General features: G+C 38.3%; 1 non-coding gene across 1 annotated transcript; it reads left to right on the top strand.

Annotated features, from left to right (window-relative positions):
- The first annotated feature begins 6,538 nt into the window (after window positions 1-6,538).
- Window positions 6,539-6,708, top strand: LOC118931268 (U1 spliceosomal RNA). The gene has a single exon (XR_005032314.2). It is a non-coding gene; the product is annotated as a U1 spliceosomal RNA (small nuclear RNA).
- Window positions 6,709-21,797: the final 15,089 nt, after the last annotated feature.

Genomic DNA, 21,797 nt, shown 5'->3' with positions numbered 1-21,797 from the left:
TGCAACACCTGCTTTTTTCTCCCTGTTGTTTGCATGAAATATCTTTTTCTATCCCTTAACTTTTAGTCTGTGCATGTCTTTGGGTTTGAGGTGAGTCTCTTGCAAGCAGCATATAGATGGGTCTTGTTATTTTATCCATTCAGTGAGTTGATGTCTTTTGATTGGTGCATTCAGTCCATTTACATTTAGGGTGATTATCAATAGGTATGCACTTATTACCATTGCAGGCTTTGAATTTGTGGTTACCAAAGATTCAAGGTTAATTTCCTTACTATCTAAGAGTCTAACTTAACTCACTTAGTATGCTTTTACAAACACAATCTAAAGGTTCTTTTCTGTTTTTCCTCCTTTTTCTTCCTCCTACCTTCTTTATATATTAGGTATCATATTCTGTTTTCTTTGTTTATCCCTTGATTGACTGTGGGGATAGTCAATTTAATTTTGCATTTGCTTAGTAATTAGCTTTTATACTTTCTTTACTGTGGTTTTATTACCGCTGGTGACAGCCATTAAACCTTAGGAACTCTCGCATCTATAGCAATCCCTCCAAAATAGACTCTAGAGATGGTTTGTGGGAGGTAAATTCTCTCAGCTTTTGCTTATCTGGAAATTGTTTAATCCCTCCTTCAAATTTAAATGATAATCTTCCCGGGTAAAGTAACCTTGGTTCCAGGACCTTCTGTTTCATGGCATTAAATACATCATGCCACTCCCTTCTGGCCTGTAAGTTTTCTGCTGAGAAGTCTGATGTTAGCCTGATGGGCTTTCCTTTGTATGTGATCTTATTTCTGTCTCTGGCTGCTTTTAACAGTCTGTCCTTATCCTTTATCTTTTCCATTTTAATTGCTATGTGTCTTGGTGTTGTCTTCCTTGGGTCTCTTGTGTTGGGAGATCTATGGATCTCCATGGCCTCAGAGATTATCTCCTTCCTCAGACCTGGGAAATTTTCAGCAACTACCTCCTCAAAGACACTTTATATCCCTTTCTTTCTCTCTTCTTCTGGTATCCTTATAATGTGAATATTGTTCCATTTGGATTGGTCACACAGTTCTCTCAATATTCTTTCATTCTTAGAGATCCTTTTTTCTCTCTGTGCCTCAGCTTCTTTGTATTCCTCTTCTCTAATTTCTATTTCATTTATCGTCTCCTCTACCGTATCCAGCCTGCTTTTAATACCCTCCATTGTGCTCTTCAATGATTGGCTCTCCGACCTGAATTCATTCCTGAGTTCTTGGATGTCTTTCCATACCTCCATTAGCATGTTTATGATTTTTATTCTGAACTCCCTTTCAGGAAGAGTCACGAGGTCCATATCATTTAAATCTTTCTCCGGAGTTGTATCAATAATTTTACTCTGGACCAGGTTTCTTTGGCATTTCATATTTGTATATGGCGCCCTCTAGTGTCCAGAAGCTCCATTCTGGAGCTGCTCAGCCGCTGAAGCAATGTCAGGGGTTGCAGGGGAGCGATCCTGGTGCCTATGGGGAGGAAAGAGCTGTTCCCCTCCTCCCGGCTGCTCTGCCTGTCTCCACTGCCTGAGCCAGTGGGCTGCTCACACAGATATAAGCTTTTGTCCCAGAGCAGCCAGATATGGATTCCCGCTTTGCACAAGCGGCTGGAATCCCAAACTCCCCAGGAACTCTGCCTGTCCCAGCTTTCCAACCCCATAATCAAAAGAGTATGATGAAAGCACCATGAAATGTAGGTTTGTGCTCCCAGAGCAGATCTCCAGAGATAGGCATTCATCAGTCCCAGGACTTCCACTCCTTCCCTGCTCCATTTCTCTTCCTCCTGACAGTGATCTGTGGATGGGGGAAGGGCTTGGGTCCCGCTGAGCCACAGCTTTCATACATTACCCCTTTCAGTGATGTCTGCTCTTTTCTCCAGGTGTATGCAATCTGGCGCCGTCCTCTTTCCTATTGCTCTCTCAGGATTAGTTGCACCAACTTTAATCCTCGTCTAGAGCAGTCTGCTTTTCATATTCCTGAATATGCACAGCATTGACCAGATTGGAACAGATATGGTTGGTATTGCTGGATCAAAAGCAAATTACAAGGAATGCTTTTTGAGGTAAGGGAGCAGGAATCTGCTTGTTTCCTGTATGAGCCCTGACAGTGTGGTCTGCAGAGTACAGCGATCTGTGCAGGTCATGCAATCTGATATCCACAAAATCACAGGAGGCCCAGTCACTGCAAGATAGGGCTCCCTTGAAAAGACCCTGACAACACTTCTGTTAACTTGGTAAGGCTGGGCCTTTCAATCCATGCTTTTTATGTAAGGACATTACAAAGGGTGGGTAGCAAATTTATTAAATGAACTAAATTTAATGCTATAGAAATAGGAAATGGCTACTTTTCTTTCAACCTTTGCTTCCCACATGCTACATCATATCTCCCTTCCCTTGCTCCGTGTGACATTAAGGCAGACCCTGTGATTTTCTAGTAACTTTTCTTATAAAAACCACTTCATGTTGTTGCTTGAAGACCCACCATCAGGTGTGAAGGTGTGCAACCTAGTATATATTAGGACTTCAATGTTGCATCTCATTTAAAGAGTTTCTTCTCCCCTGGTCAAGTCTGACCTGCAACCTAGAGATCTCCAGGTGGAGAGCAGGAATGGTTTACTCTTTTGGTTTTCTTTGCTAGTCTATTCCAACCCTCCATCTCTTCCTTGCACCTTCAACTGTCAGGACAGGGAAGATGTAGTGGAAAGGGACAGAGTCCTTTTGCTTGTCTGGAGCTGTTTATCCTTTCCTTAGACACTAATGCCCTTTGTGGAGCAAGGGTTCTCAGTGGGCATATTTGCACCTTCTTTAGATATCATGAAAGGACACCTGCATTTCACATTGTTTAGAGATCCCCTTCCAATTCCTACGCTGCTTGTTCAACTTATAGCCTCTCAGTACCAGCGTCTCCTCATCTGAGGGGTCAGCCGCTCTTGGACAAGGAAACTTCAAGATGACTCATGCCTTCTGTGATACCCACTTGTCCCCTTTTGCCTTATCAATGGTAAGACTGTAGTCTGGCTATCATCCCCAGCTCTCTCTGCCCTCTCAAGCTTTGAGAATAGATGTTCTTTTTATCCCAGAACTCTCATCATCCTGCTGCTTCTCTAGTGGAACCAAGGTGGGTCCGTTAGGTTTTGCATCCAACTAAGGAGCAGGATACGTAGCGGACCATTCCTACATCTCTAATCTCTTATGGGGGTTTCATCTTGGAAACTGCCTTTACTTGTCTAGGGCAGGTGAGAGAGAGGGAACTACAGAACTCTTCACCTATAAATTTGTTCCCACTGGTAACTGTAGTCTTCTGTTCTGATAGCCTGGATGGGCAGTGGAATGAAGGTCAATGGACCATTGTTCGATTTTTCATAGGACTTGCAGAGTTCTATCTGGCACTTCTCCTTTAGAATTTGTGTTTCTTAATGCCTATTTCTTGATCTTTGTCCTTAGAAATTCTATGGTAATGAAAACATCCATTTCAACATATCATTATGTAGGCAGTCAGAAAATGAGCAACGTTTCAGCAGTAAAAATAAAACCATGTAGTAGCTGCCCTCCTTGGAGCCCACCATGTTTGCTCAGATACTTTTGGTTTACTTAGGTTAAAAACTAGATGGAGAGTTATAAGTCTGGGGAGAGGAAATCCTGGGGTAAAATACCTCTAAAAACCAAAATAAGTCAAAGGGAGAAATAAAGTTTAAAACCCATTTATTGCTTACAAACTGCAGTCCAGCGATGTCTCTCTCCCCTGCTCCGGAGGAAGCGAGGAAGCAAGCAAGCAAGCCAGCCCCTCCCCTTAACCTCTCAAGTTCAGACACGCCCTTGGTTGTCCACCTAATTACCCATTGACATGGAGATGAACTTCTCTCTATGCCTGAGGATATGCAAATGCACCAGAGCCAGGTGAGATATTCTGGAATTATTACAATTTTACTCACAAAAGTTCAGATTTGGGACAAGGTCAGGAATCACATTGGGAGAAGGAATATACTGAGAGGAAAGCTGTATTAAGACATTAGGACATGTGGCTGGCAGACAGACAAAAACTAGAAAGTTTGGAAAGGATTCTGCAAGAAAGATAATGGGAAATAAGTACTCTTCTCCACCCCTGCTCTTATCTTTCAAACATCCTCAAGGGTATTCCAGTCTGTGTTAGTCTAAATCCTTCAAGAAGCAGACACAAAGGATCTGAAGTCCAAGAAATTTTAGGGAAAATGCCTATTAGGGAGGAAGAGGAAGAATACTGGGGTTTGGAAGTCAGGGAGAGCTGTCATACTGTCACGTATAAGCTTTGTGAAAGAGAGAGGGCAGGGGTGAAGGCTGGGTGAAGGTTGGATACACTACACTCAGTGTGCCGTCCTAAGTTCAAAGAGGCCATCGAGTTGTTCTTGAGCTTGTCACCCATCTGAACTGTCCTGGATATCCAAGGAAGAGACCTGCCCTGGTGCCTCTGCCATCCATAATCATCAGCTGGAAGCAGCCTGTGGGAAGCATGGTCCCAGTGAAGGAAGGGAAGGATTTCAGAGCACAGAAGCTGGGGCTGCCCGTCAGTTACACTTCCTGCTCATCAGAGATACAGGAAATGCATTTGCAAGGCCACCTCACATCCTAAGCAATGAAGGAATGAATGAGTAAACAAACGAATGAATATATTTCCTTATTTGTAACCATTATGTAACCATTCAATCTTTTCTTTCCTTCCTTGCCAACTACCCTGAAATAGAACTATACACCCACTTTTATTTCTTCCATACTTTCTATTCATTTCTTCACCCACAGCAAGATGGATTCTCCTCCCAAATGCCCAATGAAACTGCTCCAGTCAAGGCAGCCAGTGCCTTCCCAAGCGCCACATTTCAAGGACTGTGTGAGTTTGGAGCTCAGAAACAAAGCCAGTCAGAAATGACAGTTGTGCAAACAGGAATGTGGGAACAGTAAAAAAATCTGAGGGAGGGTAAAGGGAGATAAAGACTTGAAAGTTATGTAAAAAGAGAGGGGGAAGGAAAGAAGGAGGCAGAGAGGTTAAAGCAAAGTGAAATTTAAAAATAACGTTCAAGATACTAAAAAATCTTTTTAGAGAGACAGCCCTGGAAAACCCAGGAAATTTTTGGGAAAAATAATCCATCAAATCTAATCTGGCTGCTTTCAGATTTGCCAGAAGAGGTCAGCAAAGACATTAATGTCAATCTTTTCCTTCCTAGAGGCATGATAGTTGGTTAGGAAGGAATTTTTGCCTCTTTGCTTGAAGTTTATACAAGACTTCCATTTTCCAGACTTCTGTATTACTCAGGCCAGCTTCCTAGAGTTTAGCTGCTGTCTGTGCTCCTAGTAAAGGGATGGATCAATTACACGTTTCATGAAATGACAGATCTTCAGTTTAAATTTGTATACTTCACCTGGTAAGTCTGAACAAATTAATTAAAATTTCTGTCATGTTAGCCAAAGCAAGTAGACAAAAAAAAAATGCAAGTAGGAAATATGAGAACGAAGACAAAATTAACCTTAATTTCAAATAATGTGATTGAACATCTGGAAAGTTCAAGAAAACAAACTACAAAGAATAAGCTAAATCAGTAATGTGGCTGGGCACAGAGTTTACATTCAGAAATCAAAAGTGTAAGGCTGGGAGCACTGATGGGAGGAGCGAGCACATAGGACACTGATGATGTGCTAAAGTTCCCGGCTGCTGCCCCCTCCCACATTGGACACTGATGACGTGCCAAAGTCCCTGGCTGCTGCCCCCTCCCAACCTGAAAAATGTGCCTTAGGCTAGCCAATCCTCGTGCGCTGTAAATCTCAGCTCTGCCTCCCCTACCTTCTTTAAAAATTTGCAGCCTGTCTACTTACGTGCGAATTCCCCAGCCTCCATTTCTACAGACTGGGGAAATCTGGCCCCGGGAATTTGCGTTCAAATAAACTACCTGACCCTTTGTTGCCTCTCTTCGCCTGCTTATTTCAGCTAGAATTTATCTTACAAAAAGCCCTCATAAATATATAAAAATATACAACTATAGAACATAATGGAAAAAAACCCTTTTTACAAAAGCAACAACAATAAAGAAATAAAACTTTGCTGAGAATAAACTAACTTCAAGATTTGCATAAAGAAAACTTCAAAACGCTGCTGAGAAACTCAAAAGAAGACAGGACAAATGGAAAAGTGGGCTTAACAGTATGAAGATATCAATTCTCCCCTTAATTTATCCATGAAAATTATAAAATCCCAATTAAAATTATCAACCTTTTTTTCAGCTAAACAAGCTGATTAAAATTTGTTATGGAAATAAAAGCAAGAAAAATTAGTCAAAAATATTCTGAAAGAGAAGAGTAATGAGGAGGAACTATGTTTACAGAACAGACTGTACAGCTATAATTAAAACACTCAGTACTGTCATTTGGAAAAGGTGGATTATTCAATATATGGTGAGACAACTCAGAGACCATTTAGGAAAAAAATTACCTTAAATCCATCCGTACATATATTACCCCAGGATAAATTTAAAATGCGATAAAGGTTTAAAGGTAAAAAAGTAAACCATACTTACCCAGCAGCGGAGATGCCATGATCACAAAGGCTGTTCTCCCAGGGCGAGGCTGATCCCCTGCACTCCGGATGTGCTGACCTCTGTTATTTCCCCAAATGTGGGAAACTCAACTTCATAATTCATGGTAGTGGGGGACTACCACTGTGTTCGTGCTTTCCCCTATAAAAAATAAATAAATAAACCATACATTTAAATAAGAAATTAAATAATGATATGGGAATGGAAAAGCATTTCTAAGTATGACATAAGCATAGAAGTCAAGAAAGAAAAGATAGAAAATTCTGACTTTATTAAGAATTTTAATTAAGAATGCCACCTGAAACAAAGTAAGTAAAGTGACAAACTGGGAAATATATTTGCAGTGCATAGCATCAGAGGTTGATTTGCCTAAAAATAAAAGGCTCCTACAAATCAATGAGAAAAAGTACAACAACCAGATAGAAGAAATGGGCAAAAGATAAGAACATATGGGAATATCTTCATCTTCACTCATAAGAAGATCAGTGTAAATTAAAACTACATTAAGATACTATTCCTGGTATTAAATTGACAAATATAAAAAGTTTTATGACACTCTGTGAGAAAAATAATGTAAAATGCAGTAACCTATATAAAGGGCAATTTCATAAAATCTATCCAAATGACAAATGCTTGTACCCTTTAACCTACTAATTCCTTTTCTAGGAATCATCAGATATTCTGGCATAGGAAATTCAGATATTCTGACATAGGGACATGATAAATGTATTTGGTTATTAAATGCATCATTGACTATAAAAGCAACAGATCAAAAATAACTCAAATATTGATCAGTGGGGTAAATAAGGGCACATCCATATGGTGGAGTAAACTGGAACCATTTGGAAAGGAAAAGGAAAAAGAATGATCCCTTATGTGTGGATATATAATGATGTGCAAGATAGTCTGTCAGGGGTAGGACATGCATTTAATAAACTACCATTGGACCAAAGAAAAGAGTTTATGTGAATTTGCTTAAAATACCTCTACAAACATGCACAAGAATATGGATAACAATGGGTGTCTGTCAGAAAGGGTAATCAGGTGGCTGGGGGACAGATAGGTAGAAAAATATTTCAAAATACTTTTTTTTTAGTTTGGACCATATGAGGACTTTATGCTTTGATGCTTTAGTACTTCAGTATAGTTATATCTTCCTTTGATATTCTGGCAATTTTTAAACATTCTGTATTTGGGATACTATACAACCCTAATTCTCTAAGGATGCTAATTAGTATATATATATATATAGTAAGATCTTATTCATCCAGAATTCAACTAGAGAATCACTGCACCTTTCTAGAATCTGGCTAAGATCAAGAAAAAGCAAAATAAGCCATCCAGCAGGCAAAATACATATCCCAAAGTCCATGTACAAAATAAAGCTTAGACACCTCACTCACTCAGGCTTCCTTTAATCTGTTTATTTTCTTTATTTATTGGAGACAATTATATCAAGCTTGATAAAATGATTTACTCATAAGAAGTAGATAGGAAGGGGAAGAGCCTACTGAAGTACTGAGCAGTGTTTTAGCTCACAATCTGAGAGGCATGTCAGAGAAGAAAAATCCTACAAAGCCAATCCAAGGACCTCAGACAGTAACACATGGGTTCATTAGGGCAAGAGCAAATCTTTTCAGAGACCATTTCTGTATGATTATGACAGCCCAGAGGTTATCTTGAGGGACCAAAGTCACATTCAGGTAAGCTTGGGAGCTCTCTCAAGACAGTTTTCATCCCTAATGTTTAAATTTAAATTGAAAAACTTTTGATGATGAAGAGTTTAAAACTTAAGACTGTGGCATATAAAATGATACATTTCAGATAAGTAGTGTTTTGGAATATATTTTTTTAAATGCTTATCTGAAGCACCATCAAAATGGCAGAATAGCTGGTAAGGGATTTCTTTTTCTGATAAACACAGTAAAATTCCAACACAAAGCCTCAACAAATGAAAACATCAATATCTAAAACTGACATAGATACACAAAAATGAGGTGAGAAAAATATTCTAGTAAAATAAAACAATTTTATAATACATCAGAGCCCAGAAGAAGTTTCTAACTTATCTGTAAGGAAATGACTTCAAAAATCATGATCAAAATGTGAAGAATGGAAAATATCTATTAGTAAAGAAATGAGAAGAACCATAGCAGTCATTGATATAAGACAGGTTAGGTCATACCATAATGGTACAATTCAGAATATTGCTTGCATACTCTTTGACCCAGCTATCCACTTCTAGGAATTGTTCTTCTAGGTATACTTAAACATAGGTGCACAGATATATGCACGAGGGAATGTATACCCTTGTTGGAAACATGCATATCCTTTGCTTTGAAATAATGAAATGAGAAGTAATTTAAATGCCCACTAAAAAAGGGACTGATGAAACAAATCATATTATATCCATAAATGAAATACTATGTAGTCATTAAATAGGAGGAAATACTATATATATTTATGTATAAAATTGACTACTTTAAATTAAAAAGCAAGTTGCAGATCATCACAAAAAGCACTATGAAGTTTGTTTAAAATTTTCTCTCTCCCTGTGTGTGTATGCATGCATGTGTGAACTCCCATGTGGTAGGATATGAGTGGAAAAAGGGTTAGAAAAATGTATACCAGATTGTTATATCAGCTGACTGGGGATTTGGGGGAATGGTCAAAGGTCAGACATTTTCACATTTTACTTTACATATAGCTATATTATTTGAAGTTTTAAAAATTATTTTTAAAATACTAATAAAGAATATTGTTGTTAACTCTGAAAAATCCAGTTGGTAGGTTAGGCTAGCCCAAACTATACTTGGATTAAAATAAAGAAATAAAAATGACTGAATACAAGAATGGTGTATAATAATCTGTCTAGGGTTTAAAGGGAATTCCTGAATAGGTGGTTTCAAATCAGCAAAAGTCAGTACAATGAATATGGATTGTTATGTCTCCTAAAACTCCTCCCTCTTTTCTCTGGGACAGCATCCCCCTCTGTTGGGAAATGCTTCTCTCGCCTTTGCAAACTTTTGGCTTAAAGAATATGTAATTTTCTTTCCAACTCGATGCTCCTGACCACAAATGATAGGCCTAAATAAAGGACAGCACCTAACCCAAGCTGAGCCAACTGTTTAAACACCACCATCTCCCCACAGTTATGACTGACCATGCAGGTATCTACCTGATCTACCTAAGACCCATCCCAGGTCTTTCTTGCCATTTTTCAAACTGGGTTTGGAGGAGAAGGAGTTATTCCCTCCTTGATGGTGGGAATTAAGGAACACACCTTCCTGGAGCTGCCACCACCCACTGGGAGGAGCCCAGGTGCAGAGGATCACGGAGCCAGTATTAGAAAGAATCTGTGAGGAGGGATGCAGAATTCAATGGCCCAGCTACTCCATTGCCTCGCTTCCTTTCCTGTGAGTACCTGGGAAAACAATTCTCCTTTCCAACTAAGTTAGTTTAGTTTCAGTTTCTGTCCTTTATGACCAAAAACTAACTGGCTAATAACAGAAAAATAGGGTGAGCAAACAGACATAATGATTTGCTTTCACCTTCTTGTAAATGGCTTTAATGATGACATAGCAATCTGAAAGAGAGCTGATAACATTCAAAAGATTACATATTAAGGTACCTACAACCTTTAGAACATAAATCCTAAAATCCTGAACTTTATTTATAAGTTGTTAAAGAGTTTCTATTTCTCCAAAGACCATATTTCTCTGGTTGAGTGATTGATTATGTGGGAAAAAAAGTAGAACGATTTTTCACAGGTTCAAACACCAGAGAGAGATTTTGTGGCCACATATCTCACCTCTGAGTATCATTTTAAAATTACTATTAGCAGCTTACTATGTGGGAAAATCATGTTAAAAAGACTTAATTGAAAACTTTGATAGCAACTAGTTGACTGTCGTGATCAGTATAATTCCTGACTTGAAATTATATATGAGATTAACAAAAGAAAAGAATGAACAGAACATACATTTAGACATGGAACAATTCTTATAAAGCTTCATCTCAGAGAAAGGAGTCCAAAGTTTCTATTTTCAGTGTTTAGTAAATAAAGGTAAGAATGTTTTTGTTAGTCCACCCACTAGGAGTTAGCTAAAGTGCATCACATAAAGCTATCTTCATCACATTTTAAGAAAAATACATGTAAATGTCTACGTATGAAAAGGCATAATTATTAAAGCAAATGAGAATAAGATGTATAGGAAAGAGAAAAAGATTCAATTAAGTGGATTTTAGCCATTCTTGAAATGATGAAATTCACCCCAAAATCAAAGTATCACTCTGTATTTAAAAGCAAAGCCAACTTATACAGTTTAAAAATAGAAGATGAGGTAAGACACTACTAAATTATAAGGTATGTACAAATGATATTCAAATATAATTGAAGTCAATGCATAAATTATTAATCATAATAGTCATTATATAAGAATGAAAGGCACAATAAAAAAGAACACTTTAACAATTTTACATTCAGTCAAACAATGTGACACTAAAATGTGTTAATGAAAGCTTGTTAAAATGGTAGCCATCAGAGTCTCGCCGCAGACCCCCAAGTGCCTTGAGGGGCACGCCACTGGGCCGTGACATCCCTGACAGCGGGAGGCAGAGGCATCCGCAGGCTGCTCCCATGGGATCCAAGGCACACCCATTCCTGGAGACAAGGGGTGCCTCTGACTGAAACCTCAGCTTGAGGACTCCGCAGTGACTTCCCAAGCCTCCTTAGACGATGAGGCAGTCTGAACTGCTTCCACCCACCCACCTTCTCTCCCTCTTCCCTTCACTCTAGGTCAGACGTGCATTGTGCTTGATGGCTCCCCCAGCCTTCTCTGGCTCCCTCCTCTATTCTCTCCCAGGCTTTTCCCTAATACACACTTGCAGAGTTAATGTGGTCTTGGCATCTATTTCCCTGATAACCCAAACTACCTGGAGAGAGTAACAAAATAATACATTTGTGGCGAGAGCTGCACGGTATCAGAATGTGATATATATGCAGCAAGTTCAGGCTATAGGCATGCTAGCACCTTAACATTTCAGATGTGGCACGGGAAGGAAGTCAGAATTAGACTTAACAATATAGTGACTCCCCAAGGCAGGTAGATCCCAGGGACAAGCATGAATTTCTGTTTGGCAGAATTCAGCATTTTTGAGAAGATCCCAAATAGGGTCTCAGATACAGAAAGCAGTAACCATTGGTGCATAATTGTAGTTGACTCATCTGTTCATCTAGTGCCAAGGATTCAGGGGGCAGGATCAAGTTTCCCAGGGAACATTAATGTTGATTTGGAGCTGAGATCCGGTCCTGGTGGAGAGGAAGACCAGAATGGACTCAGCAGCTCTGCGACATCATGTAGAGGTCATGATAGGAAAGCGATGACCCAGGAGCCTCACCCAGCCATTAAAATACACTGTTTGGAGCAGTGGCACTCATCACAAACTCCTCAGACTTATAGGATGACCCTTAATGTAACTCTTATTGGTCAGGATTAACTCAAACAGAGCGGTGCTTCTCAGAGGTAGGAAAGGGAAGGACTGACAGCATCAATACGATGAAACAAGTTAGTGAAAATATTGAAGGCTTGGACAATCCAGTTATTCAGATAATTTAAACAAATTACAGAGAAATTTGACGGGAAAATTTGAAATTATATCTGTATAAAGATGTCACACAAAATAAAACCCATAAATAGGCCATAGAGGTGTTTTTAAAAAGCTAACCACCAACCTAATAGCAGGAATTCTTCCAACACATTCACTAACCGTAATATTTAAGAAGAAATGTATAATGAAAATACTAACAAATTGCTTAATTTCTTGGGATATTAAAAATACTTTGTATAAGTAAAAATTAGCTTAGGAAAAAATTAAGAATGTAATCAAAATCTATTTTAAAGTAATAACAAGCACAACTCTGCATAGCAAAATGTGCTGGGAATGTGCAGCCAAAACAGTGTTTAGTAGAAAATATACTCATCTAAAGGTCTTTAATAAGAAGAAATAAAAAAGAGATAGTAATGAAAAACTATTATACTTAAAAATTCTAAACTAGAACAAACTATTAATCTAAAGAAAAAGGAAAATAATATAAAAGTGTAAATTTAAAAAAATGACTGGTATAAATCATACTTGAAATTACGTGTTGGTTACTTGAAGAGAATAAGAAAATGATAAATTTAACTATAAAATAAAAATAAAAATAAATATAAAACCTCTGATAAACATAATTAAAAAGACAGAATAATTCTAGTGCATAAAGAGATCGGAACAAATACCCATACATCTCCTATCACATCTCTTCGATATCTACAACATCTACCAGTTGAAAAATATTAAATCACACACAGATGAGAAATCCCCTAGCATTCCCCAAATTAATTTCCTTTGCTGGTTTCTTCTCCTTCTGGCCATCAAATGTTGCAAAGGCCCATGTTCTGATCTCCTAGATTCATCCCCAGGTGATCTCCTGTGTTTCCTTGAATTTAAAGATAATCTATTCACATTCAGACTTCCAATTTGTTGTCTCTATCCTTGACCTTTACATTGATATCTAGACGTTTATATATAATTCCCTACTCAGCATTTCTATTTCAATGTCAAATAAGCATCCTTTAATTTAAGCACGTAAAACAGAGCTCTCTACACCCACACACTCACAGCCACTCCTCCCTCAGGTTTCTTTACCTTAAGAAATGGCACCACAATTCATTCAGCTCTTCAGGTGTCAGACACGGGCATTGTGTCACTGTGCTTGATCCATCTCTCTCTCATCTCATCTCAGGTGGAATCCATGAACCGATCTTACTGGCGCTAACTTTGAATAGACTCAAAAATCATCTAGTAAAGGTGGAGAGACATCGGCCAACATGGGCCCTGAACTGACAATTGCTCATACTGAATGTTGAAACCTGGGGTTTCTTGTATCATTCTCTATATATTTTTAGATGTGCTTAAACTTCCCTCATGAAGAGTTTAAAAAACATACATGGTCATGGTTATTGTTTTTTTCAACTTTATCTCAGCCTGTCCATCTATCATGACCATGTTAGACCCACTTTCCCAGTGTGGAGGCATTTGAAAATGGGCTCTAAGTTGAAAGAAGCATAAACTACAAGCAGGAACAAAAAGGGAAGATGACTAAACAATGGCTGTAAATCAGACGAACAGTCAGGGCTGTGGGAACCCAAGATGACCACATGGTTCTTCCTGGGTCCCTGGAAACAACTGTTTTGGTTTTGTTCTTTGCACTAATTCACCCACTTTAATGCATTTAAGGAAAACTCTTTCAGTTCCCATTGGCCTCTGACTTCCTCCCTCTGTGCTCTTTGAACACCCGTAGCTGGACTTCATTCAGTTATTGCTTAATACAAGTTATACACATGTTCTTGTTATTATATGCATGTTTTCAGTGGACTGAAGCATTTCCTTGCCAGAAGACAGTGGCCCAAATGGTAAGCACATTATTCCTGGAATGTATTATTCTGGTATGGGGGGGGGGGGTCCCTGCTGAACTGCAATGTGATCTAAGGACTCATTCCACAGGACAGATTATCAAAGTAATTTGTAAAAGTTGGCCTACTTTTTAGCGTTTCCACTGACCTATAGCCACAGTCATCTGGCCTAATGGAAACAACAAATGATTTAGTTAAAACCCAATTGGCAAATTTAACCTCTACTCTCTCTTTTCCATGGCTAAAGACTCCCTTGGTATTGCTCAGCCTGAGTTGGTAAACATCCACAATCATCTGAAATTCTCATGGGCAGAGCTGTGAGAAAAGATGAAGCGTTATATGAACACATTATTTTTAATTTTTATTTAAGTATATTTGATATACAATATTATATTAGTTTCATTTACATAACATAGTGATTCAACAGTTATATACATGAATAAATCCTCACTCCAACTAGTGCAGTTACTATCTGTCAATATAGAAATATGTTACAGAACTATTGACTATATTCTCTGTGCAGTTCTTTCATCCCCTAATTTATATTATGACTGTGATTTTGTGCCTCTTTATCCACTTGACCTACTTCACCCACCCTCTCCACTAACTCGCCCTTGGTAATTACCAGTCACTTATCAGTGTCTGTGGGTCTATTGATGTTTTGTTCATTGAGTTTTTGAAAATACATTATTAAAGGGGATATATTGCATTATTTTAAACAAATCACTAAGCTACTGAAAGAACACTCAAAGTTGGTTATTGACTGGTTTTTTTTTTCGATAATTATCTTTTATTGAAGGGTAGTTGACACACAGTATTACATTAGTTTCAGGTGTACAACACAGTGATTCAACATTTATATACATGATAATTCTAGGTACCAGCTATCACCATACCAAGTTGTTACAATATTTTGACTATCCTCCTTATGCTACACATTACATCCCGGTTACATATTTATTTTACAATTGGAAGTGTGTTTATATATATATATATATATATGTATATATATATATATATATATAGTGAGGGCATCTCTCATATTTATTGATCAAATGGTTGTTAACAACAATAAAATTCTGTATAGAGGGGTCAATACTCAATGCACAATCATTAATCCACCCCAAGCCTAAATTTTGTCAGTATCCAATCTTCTGATGCATAATGAACAAGTTCTTACATGGAGTACAAATTCTTAAGTAGTGAATAAGTTACATGGTGAACATTACAAGGACAGTCATCACAGAAGCTTTCAGTTTTGTTCATGCATTATGAACTATAAACAGTCAGTTCAAATATGAATATTCATTTGATTTTTATACTTGATTTATATGTGGATACCACATTTCTCTCTTTATTATTATTATTTTTAATAAAATGCTGAAGTGGTAGGTAGATATGAGATAAAGGTAGAAAACCTAGTTTAGTGTTGTAAGAAAGCAAATATAGATGATCAGGTGTGTGCCTGTAGACTATGTTTTAATACGGCTAGACAAGGGCAATAAAATATCCACGTATGCAGAAGATTTCCCTCAGAACATGAGGGGGGAGGTTCTAAGCCTCACCTCTGCTGATCCCCATTTTCTCACCTGATGGCCCCCTGCGACTGTGCCTGTCTTAGGTTGTTCCTCCCTTGAGGAACCTTACCCGTCTCTGGCTAACCAGTCATCTTCCAGGGCCATACAGGGAAATGGTAAGTTGCTAAGTGAGAGAGAAGCCTTATTGTTTGAAAAGGTTAGCTTTTTACTTCTTTGCAGATTTATGCCCTGTGGCTTCTATGCCCAGCATTTGTCTTGAGGTGTCTTTACCACTTGGAAGAATTATGATACTCGGTAAATTCGACATGTGGCACGAATTCTATTTAAGGGTTGTAATTAGGTAGGAAGAAGAAAAGCTATAGAAGTAGCAGGCGGAAGAAAACCTGGGAAGATTGATTATTTCTTTGACATATCTTCTTGTAGAGTAACTTCAGCATGGATAGGTTTTAAACTACTAATTAAATTGTGCACACACATTAACATAATAAGAGTACAGTTATGTAACCAAAGCATACCTGTAATTACCAGCCATCTCCATTGAAACCAAGAAAACCAGTTAGGCACCTTAGGCATTTGTGAAAACTTATCTATGATATGGTGGATATTGTCCAACTGAACTTGAACAGTCTGAGAGAATTCAGATAAATTAAAACAACCCATTCCTGGGGACTGTTCTAATCCCATATGTTCTTTTAACAGTAAATAGTCTGTGGTTGTAAGATTTTGGAGTGATACAATTTACACTTCTCCTAATTCTTGGTTGAGTTCCAACAGTATAGATCCAGTCAAATTTGTTGTTTTACTGTATGCACAGGCCAGCTTAGATATCTCCTTCATCATTCCCATGGCAATTCCAGGAATTGGTGGGATGAGTGCATCTACACTTGTGGCAGTGCGTGGATCTTTGTTGGGGTATTTTTTTGCTGATCATTTTCTGTCATGAGTCTTCCCAAGAGTGCTGATGTTGGAACTTCTTTTTCATATCGTATCTTAATTCATTTTTGGGGTAGCCAAATTAGGCTTTTATCCTCTGTATAAACACAAACAGACCCTTTGCCTACACTTTTATATGCCCTTATATCATAGTGTAGAACTCATTGGAGGTCACCACACAGGAACTGATTTTTTTTTTAACATTAATCTACACTTACATGACGAATACTTTGTTTACTAGGCTCTCCCCTATACCAGGACCCCCTATATACTCCTTTACAGTCACTGTCCATCAGCATAGCAAAATGTTGTAGAATCACTACTTTTCTTCTCTGTGTTGTACAGCCCTCCCCTTTCTCCCACCCCCCTATGGATGCTAATCTTAATACACCCCTTTTTCTCCCCCCTTTATCCCTCCCTACCCACCCATCCTCCCCAGTCCCTTTCCCTTTGGTACCTGTTAGTCCATTCTTGAGTTCTGTGATTCTGCTGCTGTTTTGTTCCTTCAGTTTTTCCTTTGTTCTTATACTCCACAGGTGAGTGAAATCATTTGGTATTTCTCTTTCTCTGCTTGGCTTGTTTCACTGAGCATAATAACCTCTAGCTCCATCCATGTTGCTGCAAATGGTTGGATTTGCCCTTTTCCTATGGCTGAGTAGTATTCCATTGTGTATATGTACCACATCTTCTTTATCCATTCATCTATCGATGGACATTTAGGTTGCTTCCAATTCTTGGCTATTGTAAATAGTGCTGCGATAAACATAGGGGTACATTGGCCTTTCTCATACTTGATTGCTGCATTCTTAGGGTAAATTCCTAGGAGTGCAATTCCTGGGTCAAATGGTATGTCTGTTTTGAGCATTTTGATGTACCTCCATACTGCTTTCTACAATGGTTGAACAAGTTTACATTCCCACCAGCAGTGTAGGAGGGTTCCCCTTTCTTCACAGCCTCGCCAACATTTGTTGTTGTTTGTCTTTTGGATGGCAGCCATCCTTACTGGTGTGAGGTGATACCTCATTGTAGTTTTAATTTGCATTTCTCTGATAATTAGCGATGTGGAGCATCTTTTCATGTGTCTGTTGGCCATCTGTATTTCTTTTTTGGAGAACCGTCTGTTCAGTTCCTCTGCCCATTTTTTAATTGGGTTATTTGTTTTTTGTTTGTTGAGGCGTGTGAGCTCTTTATGTATTTTGTACGTAAAGCCTTTATTGGATGTGTCATTTTCAAATATATTCTCCCATACTGTAGGGTTCCTTTTTGTTCTACTGATGGTGTCTTTTGCTGTACAGAAGTTTTTCAGATTAATATAGTCCCACCTGTTCATTTTTGCTGTTGTTTTCCTTGCCCGGGGAGATATGTTCAAGAAGAGGTCAGTCATGTTTATGTCTAAGAGGTTTTTGCCTATGTTTTCTTCCAAGATTTTAATGGTTTCGTGACTTACATTCAGTTCTTTGATCCATTTTGAGTTTACTTTTGTATATGGGGTTAGACAATGGTCCAGTTTCATTCTCCTACATATAGCTGTCCAGTTTTGCCAGCACCATTTGTTGATGAGACTGTCATTTTGCCATTGTATGTCCATGGCTCCTTTATCCAATATTAATTGACGATATATGCCTGGGTTAATGTCTGGATTGTCTAGTCTGTTCCATTGGTCGTGGCACTGTTCTTGTGCCAGTACCAAATTGTCTTGATTACTATGGCTTTATAACAGAGCTTGAAGTTGGGGTGTGAGATTCCCCCTACTTTATTATTCTTTCTCAGGATTGCTTTGGCTATTCAGTGTCTTTGGTGGTTCCATATGAATTTTTGAATTATTTGTTCCAGGTAATTGAAGAATTTTGCTGGTAGTTTCATAAGGATTGAATCAAATCTGTATATTGCTTTGGGCAGGATGGCCATTTTGACGATATTAATTCTTCCTAGCCATGAGCATGGGATGCGTTTCCATCTGTTAGTATCCCCTTTAATATCTTTTAAGAGTGACTTGTAGATTTCAGAGTATAAGTCTTTCACTTCCTTGGTTAGGTTTATTCCTAGGTATTTTATTTTTTTTGATGCAATTGTGAATCGAGTTGTTTTCCTGATTTCTCTTTCTGTTGGTTCATTGTTGATGTATAGGAAAGCCACAGATTTCTGTGTGTTGATTTTGTATCCTGCAACTTTGCTGTATTCCGAAATCAGTTCTAGTAGTTCTGGGGTGGAGTCGTTAGGGTTTTCTATGTACAGTATCATGTCATCTGCAAATAGTGACAGTTTAAGTTCTTCTTTACCAATCTGGATTCCTTGTATTTTTTTGTTTTGTCTGATTGCCATGACTAGGACCTCCTCTACTATGTTAAATAACAGTGGGGAGAGTGGGCATCCCTGTCTACTTCCCGATCTCAGAGGAAATGCTTTCATCTTCTCGCGGTTCCATATAATGTTGGCTTTGGGTTTATCACAGATGGCCTTTATTATGTTGAGGTACTTGCCCTCTATTCCCATTTTGCTGAGAGTTTTTATCATGAGTGGATGTTGAACTTTGTCAAATGGTTTTTCGGCATCTATGGAGATGATCATGTGGTTTTTGTCTTTCTTTTTGTTGATGTGGTGGATGATGTTGATGGACTTTCGAATGTTGTACCATCCTTGCATCCCTGGGATGAATCCCACTTGGTCATGGTTTATGATCCTTTTGATGTATTTTTGAATTCAGTTTGCTAATATTTAGTTGAGTATTTTTTCATCTACATTCATCAGGGATATTGGTCTGTAATTTTCTTTTTTGGTGGGATCTTTGCCTGGTTTCGGTATTAGGGTGATGTTAGCTTCATTGAATGAGTTTGGGAGTTTCCCCTCCTCCTCTATTTTTTGGAAAACTTTAAGTAGAATGTGTATTATGTCTTCCCTGTATGTCTGATAAAATTCCGAGGTAAATCCATCTGGCCCGGGGGTTTTGTTCTTTGGTAGTTTTTTGATTACCTCTTCAATTTCGTTGCTGGTAATTGATCTGTTAAGATTTTCTGTTTCTTTCTGGGTCAATCTTGGAAGGTTGCATTTTTCAATGAAGTTGTCCATTTCTCCTAGGTTTCCCAGCTTGTTAGCATAGAGGTTTTCATAGTATTCTCTAATAATTCTTTGTATTTCTGGGGGGTCCATCGTGATTTTTCCTTTCTTGTTTCTGATACTGTTGATTTGTTTTGACTCTCTTTTCTTCCTAGGAAGTCTGGCTAGAGGCTTATCTATTTTGTTTATTTTCTCAAAGAACTAGCTCTTGGTTTCATTGATTTTTGCTATTGTTTTATTCTTCTCAATTTTATTTATATCTTCTCTGATCTTTATTATGTCCCTCCTTCTGTTGACCTTAGGCCTCATCTGTTCTTCTTTTTCCAATTTTGATAATTGTGACATTAGACCATTCATTTGGGATTGCTCTTCCTTTTTTAAATATGCTTGGATTGCTATATACTTTCCTCTTAAGACTGCTTTTGCTGTGTCCCACAGAAGTTGGGGCTTAGTGTTGTTGTTGTCATTTGTTTCCATATATTGCTGGACCTCCATTTTGATTTGGTCATTGATCCATTGATTATTTAGGAGCGTGTTTTTTAGCCTCCATGTGTTTGTGAGCCGCTTTGCTTTCTTTGTACAGTTTATTTCTAGTTTTATGCCTTTGTGGTCTGAAAAGTTGGTTGGTAGGTTTTCAATCTTTTGGAATTTTCTGAGGCTCTTTTTGTGGCCTAATATTTTTTCTATTCTGGAGAATGTTCCATGTGCACTTGAGAAGAATGTATATCCTGTTGCTTTTGAATGTAGAGTTCTATAGATATCTATTAGGGCCATATGCTCTACTGTGTTGTTCAGTGCTTCCATGTCCTTACTTATTTTCTGCCCCGTGGCTCTATGCTTTGGGGTGAGTGGTGTGTTGAAGTCTCCTAGAATGAATGCATTGCAGTCTATATCCCCCTTTACTTCTGTTAGTATTTGTTTCACATATGCTGGTGCTCCTGTGTTGGGTGCATATATATTTAGAATGGTTATATCCTCTTGTTTGACTGAGCCCTTTATCATTATGTAGTGTCCTTCTTTATCTCTTGTTATTTTCTTTGTTTTGAAGTCTATTTTGTCTGATATTAGTACTGCAACCCCTGCTTTCTTCTCACTGTTGTTTGCTTGAAATATGTTTTTCCATCCCTTGACTTTTAGTCTGTGCATGTCTTTGGGTTTGAGGTGAGTTTCTTGTAAGCAGCATATAAATGGGTCTTGCTTTTTTATCCATTCTGTTACTCTGTGTCTTTTGATTGGTGCATTCAACTCATTAACATTTAGGGTGACTATTGAAAGATATATACTTATTGCCATTGCAGGCTTTAAATTCGTGGTTACCAAAGGTTCAAGGTTAGCCTCTTTAGTATCTTACTGCCTAACTTAGCTCGCTTATTGAGCTGTTATATACACTGTCTGGAGATTCTTTTCTTCTCTCCCTTCTTGTTCCTCCTCCTCGATTCTTCATATGTTGCGTGTTTTGTGCTGTGCTCTTTCTAGGAGTGCTCCCATCTAGAGCAGTCCCTGTAAGATGTTCTGTAGAGGTGATTTGTGGAAAGCAAATTCCCTCAGCTTTTGTTTGTCTGGGAATTGTTTAATCCCACCTTCATATTTGACAGATAGTCGTGCTGGATACAGTATCCTTGGTTCAAGGCCCTTCTGTTTCATTGCATTAAATATATCATGCCATTCTCTTCTGGCCTGTAGGGTTTCTGTTGAGAAATCTGATGTTAGCCTGATACGTTTCCCTTTATAGGTGAACTTTTTCTCTCTTGCTGCCTTTAAAACTCTTTCCTTGTCCTTGATCTTTGCCATTTTAATTATTATGTGTCTTGGTGTTGTCCTTCTTGGATCCTTTCTGTTCCGGGTTCTGTATATTTCCGTGATCTGTTCGATTACTTCCTCCCCCAGTTCTGGAAGTTTTCAGCAATTATTTATTCTAAGATACTTTCCATCTCTTTTCCTCTCTCTTCTTCTTCTGGGACCCCTATAATACAGATATTGTTCCTTTTGGATTGGTCACACAGTTCTCTTAATATTGTTTCATTCCTGGAGATCCTTTTGTCTTCCTCTATGTCAGCTTCGATGCGTTCCTGTTCTCTGATTTCAATTCCATCAATGGCCTCTTGCATTCTATCCATTCTGCTTATAAACCCTTCCAGAGTTTGTTTCATTTCTGTGATCTCCTTTCTGGCATCTGTGATCTCCCTCCGGACTTCATCCCATTTCACTTGTGTATTTCTCTGCAACTCTGTCAGCATGTTTATGATTCTTA

The sequence above is a fragment of the Manis pentadactyla genome, chromosome 13 (assembly GCF_030020395.1).
Source record: "Manis pentadactyla isolate mManPen7 chromosome 13, mManPen7.hap1, whole genome shotgun sequence".
In the NCBI taxonomy this organism is placed as follows: Eukaryota; Metazoa; Chordata; class Mammalia; order Pholidota; family Manidae; genus Manis; species Manis pentadactyla.
The sequence above is the reverse complement of the archived record's forward strand: the minus strand, read 5'-3'. Positions and strand labels throughout refer to the sequence as shown.